Source organism: Oryctolagus cuniculus, chromosome 3, assembly GCF_964237555.1.
Source record: "Oryctolagus cuniculus chromosome 3, mOryCun1.1, whole genome shotgun sequence".
Taxonomy (NCBI): Eukaryota; Metazoa; Chordata; class Mammalia; order Lagomorpha; family Leporidae; genus Oryctolagus; species Oryctolagus cuniculus.
The window spans coordinates 159060080-159072264 of NC_091434.1; the positions used below are offsets into that span (position 1 = coordinate 159060080).

The 12185-nt window shown below is 40.6% G+C and overlaps 1 pseudogene; it reads right to left on the reverse strand.

Moving 5' to 3' along the window:
* Positions 1-2217: 2217 nt before the first annotated feature.
* Positions 2218-2814, reverse strand: LOC127491545 (small nuclear ribonucleoprotein-associated protein N pseudogene; annotated as a pseudogene).
* Between the last annotated feature and the right edge of the window lie 9371 nt (positions 2815-12185).

A 12185-nucleotide genomic window follows, 5' to 3' on the forward strand; every position in this document is an offset into this window, starting at 1 on the left:
TGACATTTTCTTGAGTATGGGATTGGACATGTGTTTGATGAAAATCCTCTTCATGGTCACGGCTGTTTCCAAAGCACCACATTTGGGAGAATTTCCTTTCTGTTTCTCAGATGTTTCTGGCTTATCACCCACCACCTCCTGCCTTGAACAATCCTATAGTGAAAACTAGAAATACATACAGGGATCGTCTCGATTCTAATCCATCATGTCAGCCCACATTGACACAGGAAGCTATGCTTGTTGTTCTTTCCCTAGAGTCCTTCTGCCTAAGCCATAGATAATTGTTCAGGTTGTCTATTACTATGTAACCGCCTACTCCAAATTCAGTGTCTTGAAAACTAACCAGCCATTTGATCATAATTCTGTAGGTCAATAATTTGGCCCAGAATCACTTGAGAAGCTTTTTGACTGGCTTCACTTGGGATCCTCACACAGTTGAGGTCATCTCCCTGCTCAACTGGGATTGGATGGCCCAAGAGGGCCTCACTCTCGTATATGGAACATGGTGTTGGCTATAGACTTGGACAACTCCATTTCTTCTACTTGGTCCTTCATCGTGTAGCAAGTTAGACTAGACATCTTTACATGGCTGTCTCAGGTCATTGTCCTAAGACAAAAGGACACATGGAGCCTTAAGTTCCAAAACTACGAATTTCAGTTCTGCCATAGTTTATTGGTCAAAATAAGTCACAAACACAGTCCATATTCAAAAGATGGGGACACAGACTCTATCACTTGATGGAGCACAGTGTCACATTGCAAAGGGCAATGCATACATGAATAGAATGGGTTATTTTGGCCAACTTTGCAAACCATCTAAGCCTCATTCCTAGAACCATCAAATGCCTATAGGGAAGAAAAGATCTGGTGCATTCCAACCTGGCAAGGATGTGAGCTTTTATATCCTGCCATTTTAACACATCTAGTCTTCCTTTTTTCTATAATGTTCTTAATCCTATGCTCCTTAAATGGTAATTTTTGTAATTTGTTTTTTTTTTTAGATATTTCAGGGCTACTTGGCCTACTGCTATATATAGCAGCAAGAACTTCTTGCAGAACTGTAGGTCTAAATATTATTCAAATGTTGTGGTACATTTTTTTTTCAAATTTAGTAGAAGAAAATAACTGATGTAAGTTTCAGGGAAAAGAAGATGTTAACATGCAAACACTGTCAAAATTTAATGTTTGAATAAAAATATGCTAAGTGAATTTTTCATTTTTGTTCAAGCAAAACATGAATTTGCTGCTAAATTCACAACTTAATTATATTTAGAATGAAGCAAAGCTAATTAAAAGACTATTTTAGCATAACACAGGCTGCCAAAATAACATTATTTCCCCTGAACTTGCTAACTAATCTACTGAGTGGTTCTTATGATTTTTCTACAGTGTTATATTTTCATTTTGCAACTATTTTTTACATTATGTGTTTGGCATAAAACATAGAACTCAGAAGTAAAATAACATTTACTTTTATCCAATGTGCTTGTTATTCATCCATTTTCTCTCAGTTTCAAACCTACTCTTTTGTTTTGCCTTGCTTTATGAGGTCTGGGACTCTGCAAACCACATTTCTGCTTTTCCAGCTGCCTCCTTGTTAGATTTGACAGCAGAAGATTCTGAAGGAAACCTGGAGGCCTAGAGGAGGAACAAGGGACACGCTTTTTTCTGCTTTTGTTCCTGGAACTGTCAATATCACCTGAGCAATATTTGTTTTCATTTTGGAAATGGCAGTGGGTAACAGTAGAAACTGGTTCCAGTTTCTAATGGTTTTCCTCCAAACTCCCACAACCAGCCACATTTTGCTTTTTCAGAGAGATCAACAGCAGGTGGCTGATGTCCTATTTAAAATTATCTAAGTCTTAGCTTTAGAGGCCTTCTGTAAGATCATGAGTTATAAGCACCAGCGGGCAGTCCCTCCTTGAACTACTAGTTTTAGTATTTCCACGCAGTCCCCTTCATTATCTCAGTACTAAGGGTGATAACTGTTTACTGTAGTTGCTATCTTTATTATCCTTCAATGTTTCTGTCTTTATAATTACTCTATGCATTTGTTCTGAGCTGTTAGTAACGTAGAAAGAGGGGACATTTCACTCATACTCTACGCAGTTTCACAAAAAGCATCGCAGGAAGAAAAACATCAACAGAAACCTAGGGGCTTGGTGGGCAGGTTTGTTGGGGAGGAAGGTCTCTAATTCCTGCTGGAGCAAGGCTCATTCATAGAGGGAGATACTTATTGGTGTCCCTGCAGCAGGGCAAAGCTCCCATTGATGGACCCATAGGTGTTCCCTTACCAGGTAGAGGATCTGTAATACCTGGAGGTGGGGTTACTCTGCCTATAGGTGCTGTTTTGGGGCTTCAGTAATGCTGGCAGTAGCAACAGCAGCAGCAGCTTCTACAGTGCCTCTTCACTGTGGAATCATTACGTGCTCTGATGGCCTCCAAGCTCCTTGGACAGGGCTTGCCAATCTAGAAAGAACCTGTGGAATTGGGAACTACCTGGTGCTCCCCTACCAGCATCCCTACTAACCCCAGGGACTACTGCCACTCCAGCAAATAGCACTTGAGCAATGCCAGTATCTTTGGGAGGTGACCCCTCCACAGTCATATATATCAAGTCTTCATGTAGCAACACCAGATCCAAGCCCCACTTTTCTTTGTGTTCTGGTTGCTTCACTTTTTTTTTTTTTTTTGGGGCTTTGTCTTCCAGAACTCATCACAATCATAGAGAATCAAAATTGGCTTATTATTGCCAATGAAGATTAGGCCATCTTGTAGGCTACAGCTCATTCTGCATTCAGTGTGCTGCAACATCTTACTACTCTTGCCCACTGGTGTTGAAAATGCAGTTGTGGGGCAGGTGGTTGGGGATGAAGATTGTGATGAGTGTATGAGGTTTCTAATACATGTTCCAATTTATTTTCATTAAAAATGATCAAAGACCAAGGAAAAATTTTTGGAGGATATACTTGAGGCACACTCCATTTGTGTATTTAATAATAATTATATCATTTTGAAAAAACTTTTTCAAGTATGTGTTCACTGTACTAAAATTGCAAATGTGGAAGAGCCAAAGTAAATAATAATAGATATTGCAGGGGCCAATGCTATGGCATAGCAGGTAAAGCCACTGCCTGCAGTGCCAGTATCCCATATGGGCACCAGTTCAAGTCCTGGCTGCTCCACTTCGGATCCAGCTCTCTGCTATGGCCTGGAAAAGCAGTAGAAGATGGCCCAAGTCCTTAGGCCCCTGCACCCACGTGGGAAACCCGGAAAGGGCTCCTTTTTCTCCTGGCATTGGATCAACTCAGTTCTGGGCTTGCTGCCATTTGGAGAGTGAACCAGTGGATGGAAGACCTCTCTCTCTGTCTCTGCATCTGCCTCCCTGTAACTCTGCCTTTCAAGTAAATAAGTAAATCTTTAAAAAAGATAGATATTGCAAACTCCCACATCAGTGGTTTATGTTTCCAAATTACTATCTACCTATATTTAAATGCATATTAAAATTTCTTACAAAAATGGGTTTCTCATTAGCAATAATTTTTAATAATTTTATATGTCAACAAACATTTTAAGAACATAATTTTAAAAGACTGTCCAATAACTTACAAAACAGTTATTTCTAAGCCAATCTTAGATTACTTATTTGATTTTGAATGAAATTTCTGAAGACTACTTATCCCATTAAGTTCCAAATTTTCAATTCTGCAAATATTTCAGTGACATAATATTTATATATGATATATTGATAATATAATATATATAATATATTCCTTAGAATATATAGAATAGAGACAGTTATTTTGTTGAGCCAATACTTTGGAGAGGAATTTCTAAGTCAGTAATCCTGTATTTCAAGATATTTAGTACATAATGTAAAAATTTATTTATTTATTTGAGGAGTAGAGACAAAGAGAAAGACAGTGCTGCCATCCACTGGTTCACTCCTCAAAAGCCCACTATGGCCAGTGCTGGGTGTAGCCCATGCAGGGAGCTGGGAACTCAATCTGGATCTCCCATGTGGGTGGCAGGAACCCAATTTTTTGAGGCATCACCACTGCCACCCAGGGACTATGTTAACAGGAAACAGAACCAAATAAGCTATTTAGGCACTCCAACATGGGACAGGGGGCATCTTAATCAGCATCTTAATAGGCTAAACGCTGCCCCCTGGTACATTGCAAGAGAGCTTGAGTAGATATTAATCAATTGCCAGAAAGGCTGTGTCAGTTAAAATTCCCTCTATCAGTTCTCTGGGTTTCTGTTGTTGCCTTTTTGTTTCAATACAATGATTGTCAATTGCTAATTATGAAAACTTGGGAGGTAAACAATCCTAGTATCACATTATATTTTAATGTATATTTTTATTTTTAAATATTTAAAGATTTTTACTATTTTTTGGCCCTATTTTCTTTTGTGAGTTGACCCCTTTCTATAGAGATGTCCTTTACCCAAATAATTTGATAGAGTTGAAGAGAAGATATTTAATCTCCATTTTAGGTTTTAGTGCTTGATCCTTGAACCCATAAACTCTGTGAGTTCACATTATATTTATTTTCTAAGTACCTTTGGGATTTAAGCTACTTGACTTCTCATCTCAGTCTTCTATTTTATTAAAAAAAATCCATCACTGAAATAAGTGTTCATTACCCTATTGTGAGTTATATATTAACCTACTGTAACTCTGGTCAAAAGTTTAAATAGAGTTCTCTTAATAAACCACACTCAAAAATAATAGGCCCATGAACAGAGGAATTAGTTACAAACTTATCTACTTAAGGGCCAATGAACTATGTATATTAACTAATATGATTACAAAATGTGTTAGTAACTGATAGCAGCTTAAAAATGTTATTAATTCCAAGTATAACATTTGATTTTGAATGAAATTTCTGAAGACTACGTGTTTTAATTTAAAAATGGGAAGTTGATGAGAGTAAGACATATTTTGGGCATCTGCATGCTCTCCACAGCTCACGTGTCATCAGCAGACACCAGCTTCACCTGGAGATGCCACTTCCATAGGGAATTGGTCAAACTTTGAATGTGGAATATAGGGGCTGATGTTGTGGTGTAGTGGGTGCTATAGCTCTGGCATCCCAGGGTGCTGGTTTGAGTCCCCGATGCTCCACTTCCAAATCAGCTCCCTGCTAATTTGCCTGAGAAAGCAGTGGAGGATAGCCCAAGTACTTGGGCTCCTGCACCCACGTAGGAGACCCAGAAGAAGTCCCTGGCTCCTGACTTTGGATTGACACAGATCTGGCCATTTTGGCTGTTTGGGAAGTGAACCAGTGGTTGGAAGATCTCTTTCTCTCTGTAACTCTGCCTTTCAAATAAATAAATAAATCTTTTAGGGCCAGTGTCGTGGCTCACTAGGCTAATCCTCCGCCTTGCAGAGCCGGCACACCAGGTTCTAGTCCTGGTCGGGGAGCCGGATTCTGTCCCGGTTGCCCCTCTTCCAGGCCAGCTCTCTGCTGTGGCCCGGGAGTGTAGTGGAAGATGGCCCAAGTACTTGGGCCCTGCACCCCATGGGAGACCAGGATAAGTACCTGGCTCCTGCCATCCGATCAGCGCGGTGCGCCGGCCGCAACATGCCAGCTGAGGCGGCCATTGGAGGGTGAACCAACGGCAAAGGAAGACCTTTCTGTCTGTCTCTCTCTCTCACTGTCCACTCTGCCTGTCAAAAAAAAAAAAAAAAAAAAAAAAAAAAAGACTATGGGCCAGCGCCGTGGTTCACTAGGCTAATCCTCCGCTTAGTGGCGCCGGATTCTGTCCCAGTTGCCCCTCTTCCAGGCCAGCTCTCTGCTGTGGCCAGGGAGTGCAGTGGAGGATGGCCCAAGTGCTTGGGCCCTGCACCCCATGGGAGACCAGGATAAGTACCTGGCTCCTGCCATTGGATCAGCGTGGTGCGCCGGCCGCAGCGCGCTGGCCGTGGCGGCCATTGGAGGGTGAACCAACAGCAAAAAGGAAGACCTTTCTCTCTGTCTCTCTCTCTCTCACTGTCCACTCTCCCTGTCAAAAAAAAAAAATATATATATATATATATGGACTATGAAAACATCACTAATAAAACCAAAATAAAATTCTAAGGAATATGAAATAGAAACATAAACTTATCTTTAAGCTAATTCAAAATTCAAGAATTCAAGAGAAACGTTTTAAGCCCATGTAATTACTGAAAGATTATTTCAAAGGTACAATTCAAGTACTATTTTGTCATGATTAGATTCTAATTTTTAGAGTAATTTTTTGAGTAACTTAAAATTCTTTGCCTATTTCCAAGTATGTATGGCAAAGATGATAGGAGTGATGAAACCGTTAAAAAATATCCTGGGGTGTGCTTGCTTCAGCAGCACATATACTAAAAAATATCCTGGGGTGGTGATGTGACACAGCGGGTTAAAGCCCTAGCCTGAAGCTCCAACATTCCATATGGGCACCAGTTTTAGTCCCAACTGCTCCTCTTCCAAACCAGCTCTCTGTTATGGCCTGGGAAAGCAGTGGAGGATGGCCCAAGTCCTTGGACCCCTGCACCCACATGGGAGACCTGGAAGAAGCTCCTGGCTCCTGACTTTGAATCGGCTCAGCTCTAGCCATTGCAGCCATTTTGGGAGTGAGTGAACCATCAGATGGAAGACCTCTCTCTCTCCCTGTCTCTACCTCTCTCTGTAACTCTTTCAAATAAATTTAAAAATCCTAGGATTTTTAGGGAAAAAACACACTGAATTATTCTGATTCTTCTTTTTTGATCATTTTAAAAATATTTGAAAATATACTTTATTTTTGAGGGAAAAAATAGAATCATACATGTTAGTGTTTAAGGTATAAAACTGTAGGAGTTGGAGTCCCTAGCTTGCTAAATGCCGGTTTCTCACTCTGGCTTGCTTGCTTGCCAGCTGTAAGGCCATGACAGGCCTCATTCTGGACCGGGAAGGAAGCAGGCCAGGTTCTTGAGAACAAAGAAAGTAAGCTCCCCTGGGATTTATGACCTTCTGCTCCCCACCAGCTCCCCTGGAATTTATGGTTCAATGCTTCCCGCCAGTTCTTTCCTGTGCCATCTCCTTTGTGTGGTGTTCCCACCACATAATGTATAGCCTTTACATTTAAATGAACCAATAAACATGGTGGGTCCTAATACCTTGCCATATAGAGAATAAGAAGGTAACCTACGTATAAGGTGACGTGCATACTTGTTTATGTGAGGCTATTAAAACTTCTTTTGTACGTGGAAGGGGGCCTTTTGCCTGTGCACTGCTAAAGGGCTGCATGCGGGTAGGGGGTCCCAGCCGACTGGTAACAAATAAACCTCTGCTTTTGCATCCACGACTGTGCCTTGTGCATTGATTGGGAAATTCGGACTCAACAAAATATACCCTGGTATTGTTGACAGGAAGAATGCTGGTTTGTACTGCCAAAGCCTCTGATTTATTTTTGTAGAGATTAGAGAAGTCTAATGGAGTAACTGCAGAGCTTAAGGAGAGGGAAAAGTCTGGGAAGACTTAGGAATGTTGCAGGTTTGATTGAGATAGGTGAAAATGGAACACAGAATGAAGTACATGTCATGATTAGACGGAATCTCTACCAGTCAAGAATAATTTGAGTTGCTTAATGCACTGTCAGGAACTAAAGGTCTTTCTGTTTGTGTTCTGTGTTGTTGTTGTTTTTTCTTCATGCTTCCTGCTTTGTATCACAAATGGCTGCTGCAGCTCAAGGTAGCCCATCTGAATTCCAGGAAACAATATAGAAGGGATGAACAGCACCAGCCATATTTGCCTGTTGCACATTTCTGGGGAATGTGCAACCTTTCTTAGGCCAGCACTCTTTCCTCCAACTCTCAGAAGATTTCTATTTTCATCTCATGGATTAGGATGGAGTCACATGAACACAGTTCGTGCAAAGGAGTAAGGGAAGTGAGTTTTTACTCAAGCAGATTGACTTCATTTGAAAAGTGAAGTACTTGGCCGGCGCCGCGGCTCACTAGGCTGGTCCTCCGCCTTGCAGCGCCGGCACACCGGGTTCTGGTCCCGGTCTGGGTGCCGGATTCTGTCCCGGTTGCTCCTCTTCCAGTCCAGCTCTCTGCTGTGGCCCAGCAGGGCAGTGGAGGATGGCCCAAGTGCTTGGGCCCTGCCCCCCATGGGAGACCAGGAGAAGCACCTGGCTCCTGGCTTCGGATCAGCGCGGTGCGCCGGCTGCAGCACTCCGGCCGTGGCGGCCATTGGAGGGTGAACCAACGGCAAAGGAAGACCTTTCTCTCTGTCTCTCTCTCTCTCACTGTCCACTCTGCCTGTCAAAAAATAATAATAATAAAAAAAAAGTGAAGTATTTGTTATCAAAGAAAAGGTAGGAAACAGTGTTAGATTAGTTGGATAATAGCTACCAGTTTGCCTTCATATTCTGAGGCATGTTAAAAAAAATTAAAGACATGGGAAGATGATTTCATACAACTCCTTAATAGAACTTTTTCTTTTAACTTTCCATGAGTAAATATTAAAACTATCAAAATTGGGGCCAGTGCTGTGGCATAGTAGGCTAAGCCTCTGCCTACAGCACCAGAATCCCATATGGACGCCAGTTTGTGTCCCTGCTGCTCCTGTTCCGATTCGGCTCTCTGCTATGGCCTAGAAAAGCAGTAGAAGATGTCCCAAGTGTTTGGCTTGCTACACCTGTGAGGGGAGACCTGGAAGAAGCTCCAGCCTCCTGGCTTCAGATCAGCCCAGCCTCGGCCTTTGCAGCCACTTGGGGGGTGAAACTGCAGATGGAAGACCTTTCTTTCTATTTCTCCCTCTGTCTGTAACTCTATGTCATAAATAAATAAATAAATAAATTTTTTAAAACATGATCAAAACTAAAAATTTCATGGAAATTACAGAACATTTTGATTTTTCAAACAAAACTGTTTTCTGAAGACAATAATTAAATATCTGCTATGTGGCAGACTCAAAATGAAAGAAAAATGGCTGCAAACTGAAAACATAAAGATATTTGCATTTTCTCATGAGATGAAAAAATGTAATTACCATAATTTTAATAATGTATTTTAATTATGCAAAGATGAGGTCTTTGAAGTAAATACATTAAACATGAACATTATGAAAATCTTAAAGAAGTTAATGTTTATGTAGTTTTTAAAAGCTTTTTTAGTATTTTAATGTAGAAGTAAAATATTGAACGTGATGACTTTGGTCAAAATTTGTTTTACTTATAATTTTTCCTGTGTATATGTGTGTGTATGTGTGTATTTAATTTATAAAACTTAACAGTGATCATTTTTCAGATTTAGATACAAAGTGGAAATTTTTAGCTGAGCAAATTTTCAAATTATTCAAACGATCACTTCCGTAATTGTTATTTATTTTAAGGTTGCTCACCAATGCTTTAACAGAAGTCCTGCGTGTAAGGTCACTCAAATCTAATATCTGAGTTTAGTATTGTCAGGTTTTTAATTGTTTAAAGAGAATTTGGAGAAAATGGAAAAGTAGAGAGAAAACAAAAGTCAGCTCTAATTCAATACATATTTTTATTTTTTCTATTTGTTAATGATAATGATGATTGTATCACCATTAATTGAGTATTTTCTATGTCCTAGGCCCTGTGGGGAACACTTTAAGTATAAGAGCACTACAAAATATTTGCAGGAAAGTGAAATTAAGACAAATTTATTTTGGCACAAAAAATTGAAATCTGCATAGATTTTTCATAATATGGATACTTACAAACTTATTCTGTCCAAATGTCTGCAATGCTGTGGCTGGGCCAAAATTGGAAGCCAGGAACTCAATTCAGGTTTCTGTGTGTGTGACAGGGACCCTGAGCCATAATCTGCTGCCTTCCAGGTTGGGTATTAGCAGAAAGCTGGAATCAGGACCAGAGCTGGAAGTCCAACAAAGGTGCTCTGATATGGGACCTGTGCATCCCAGTTGCTACACCAGAGGCCCACCACAGAAGATACTTTAAAGAATTTTAAATAATCAGAACTGGAAAAACTAAACCAAATGGAAATTTGAAACATGAAAAGTATGAGTACAAAAACAGAGCACTGACTATATAGGTTTAACAGCAGATCACATACAGTAGAGAAAGAGAAAGAAAGAAATGGAATTTTAGGCTTAAGTAAGTTACCTAGAAGGTGGTACAGAAAGATAAAGAAATGGAAACTATTAAAGCAACATGTGGGTGGAATTAACAAAGCCTAAAAATCATCGTACTGGAGTTTTAGAAGGACAGGGTAAAAATTCAACAGAGATAATATTTGAAGAACTGAGAATTTTTCAAAATTTATGAAAAACATCACTCTATAGATTCACAAACCTAACAAATCCTTAAGGATAAAATGAAGAAAAAATGAGAATATCTGTATGTAGACATGGTTTAGTGAAACTTCAGTACACAAAATACAAACAAAATCTCAAAAAACAGTAGCTATAATAGCATGACATCATTTGCATATACCATAATGAATGTAACAAATATTTTAGTTTTGCTTATTTTTATATTTTTAAAAGTATTTATTTATTTATTTGACAGGCAAAGTGATAGAAGGGGAGAGAGAGAGAGAGAGGGAGAGAGCGGTGGAAAGAGAGAGAAAGATTGATTCCATCTGTTCCCCAAATGGCTGCAATGAAGTCAGGAGCTGGGAACTCCAAATGGGTCTCCCAGGTGGGTAGGACCCAAGTACTTGGGCCATAATCTGCTTCAATCCCAGGTATATTAGCAGGAAGCTGGATCAGAAGCAGAGCAGCTGGGACTCAAACCAGTGGTTCCTAAGGGATGCAGATGTTGCAAGAGGGGGCTTAACCTGAGCCACGGTGCTGGCCCCCTAATTTATTTTCTTGCATTGTGCAAAATGTTCTTATATCATTGCTGTAAATAAAACTTGAAATGTTGTCATATAAATTGACTGTACTTTCATACATATGTGCAGGCTTTTCATATATGTATCAAATTATCCTTAAGAAATCAATTTATGAGGGGGTTTAGCAAGATGGTGGAATAGGAAGGGAGCACACTGATAGTCCGGGGAGAGACAGTTTAATAAAAGTGGAGATACTGCAGATTCAAGGAAGAGTAGAGGAGGAAACAGCAGAAGAAACTCTTCCGGAACGCGTGATTCACAGTGGACCTGCGTAGAGAGTGTGGGAGCCCACAGTTCGGGACACCAGTGGCAGACTCAACACACCAGCGCTGGAACGCGAGGTGAGCTGAACCTCAATAGCCCGAGATACTGGCAGGCAAGCGGAAAGAGGAGACTAGAGGGAACGACCCCGGGGGGGAAAAGTTCACCAGGCTAACTGGAAGAGAGAGAGAGAGAGAAAAAAAGGTGACTGGTACGGACACGGGTTTCTCTCTCTCCGCTCACCTCTCAAGGGCGAGCAAGACAAAGAGCAGGCGCCATCTTGGACATACGTCATAAGCAGAGCGACCTCAGGTCTGCACCGGCCCTGAGCCTAGCAGTAAAACCTGACTCCGGGCGGGGCGAATTAACAGGAGATTAGGACCTAGTAAATTTGTGGTGCTACTGAACTGAGACTGTGAAAAAAGAGATGGTGGGGGAGAGAACTCACGGAATTCACGTGAGTACTCTCCAGAGACACTACAATTCTGTAACTTTGGCAACCCAGTGGGAGACTGAAGGAGAATCTGAGCCCACCCTGAGGGCAGAACAGACTCCCTGTGTGGTCCTTGGGAAAGAGCTGAAAGTGAAAGGCTGGAAAAGGATATACCATGCCAACAGAAATGAAAAAAGAGTGGGCATAGCCAACTTAATATCGGACAACATAAACTTTACCACAAAAACTGTTAAGAGAGACAAAGAGGGACACTATATAATGATTAAGGGATCAATTCAACAGGAAGATATAACAATTATCAATGTATATGCACCTAACTACAGAACACTGGTTTATCTAAAAGATTTATTAAGTGACTTAAAGGGAGACTTAGACCCCAATACAATAGTACTGGGGGACTTCAATACTCCACTCTCAGAAATAGACAGATCAACAGGACAGAAGATCAACAAGGATACAGTAGATTTAAACGACACTATAGCCCAAATGGATCTAACAGATATATACAGAACTTTCAATCCTACAGCTAAAGATTTTACATTCTTCTCAGCAGTACATGGAACCTTCTCTAGGATTGACCACATACTAGGCCATAAAGCAAGTCTCAGCAAATTCAAA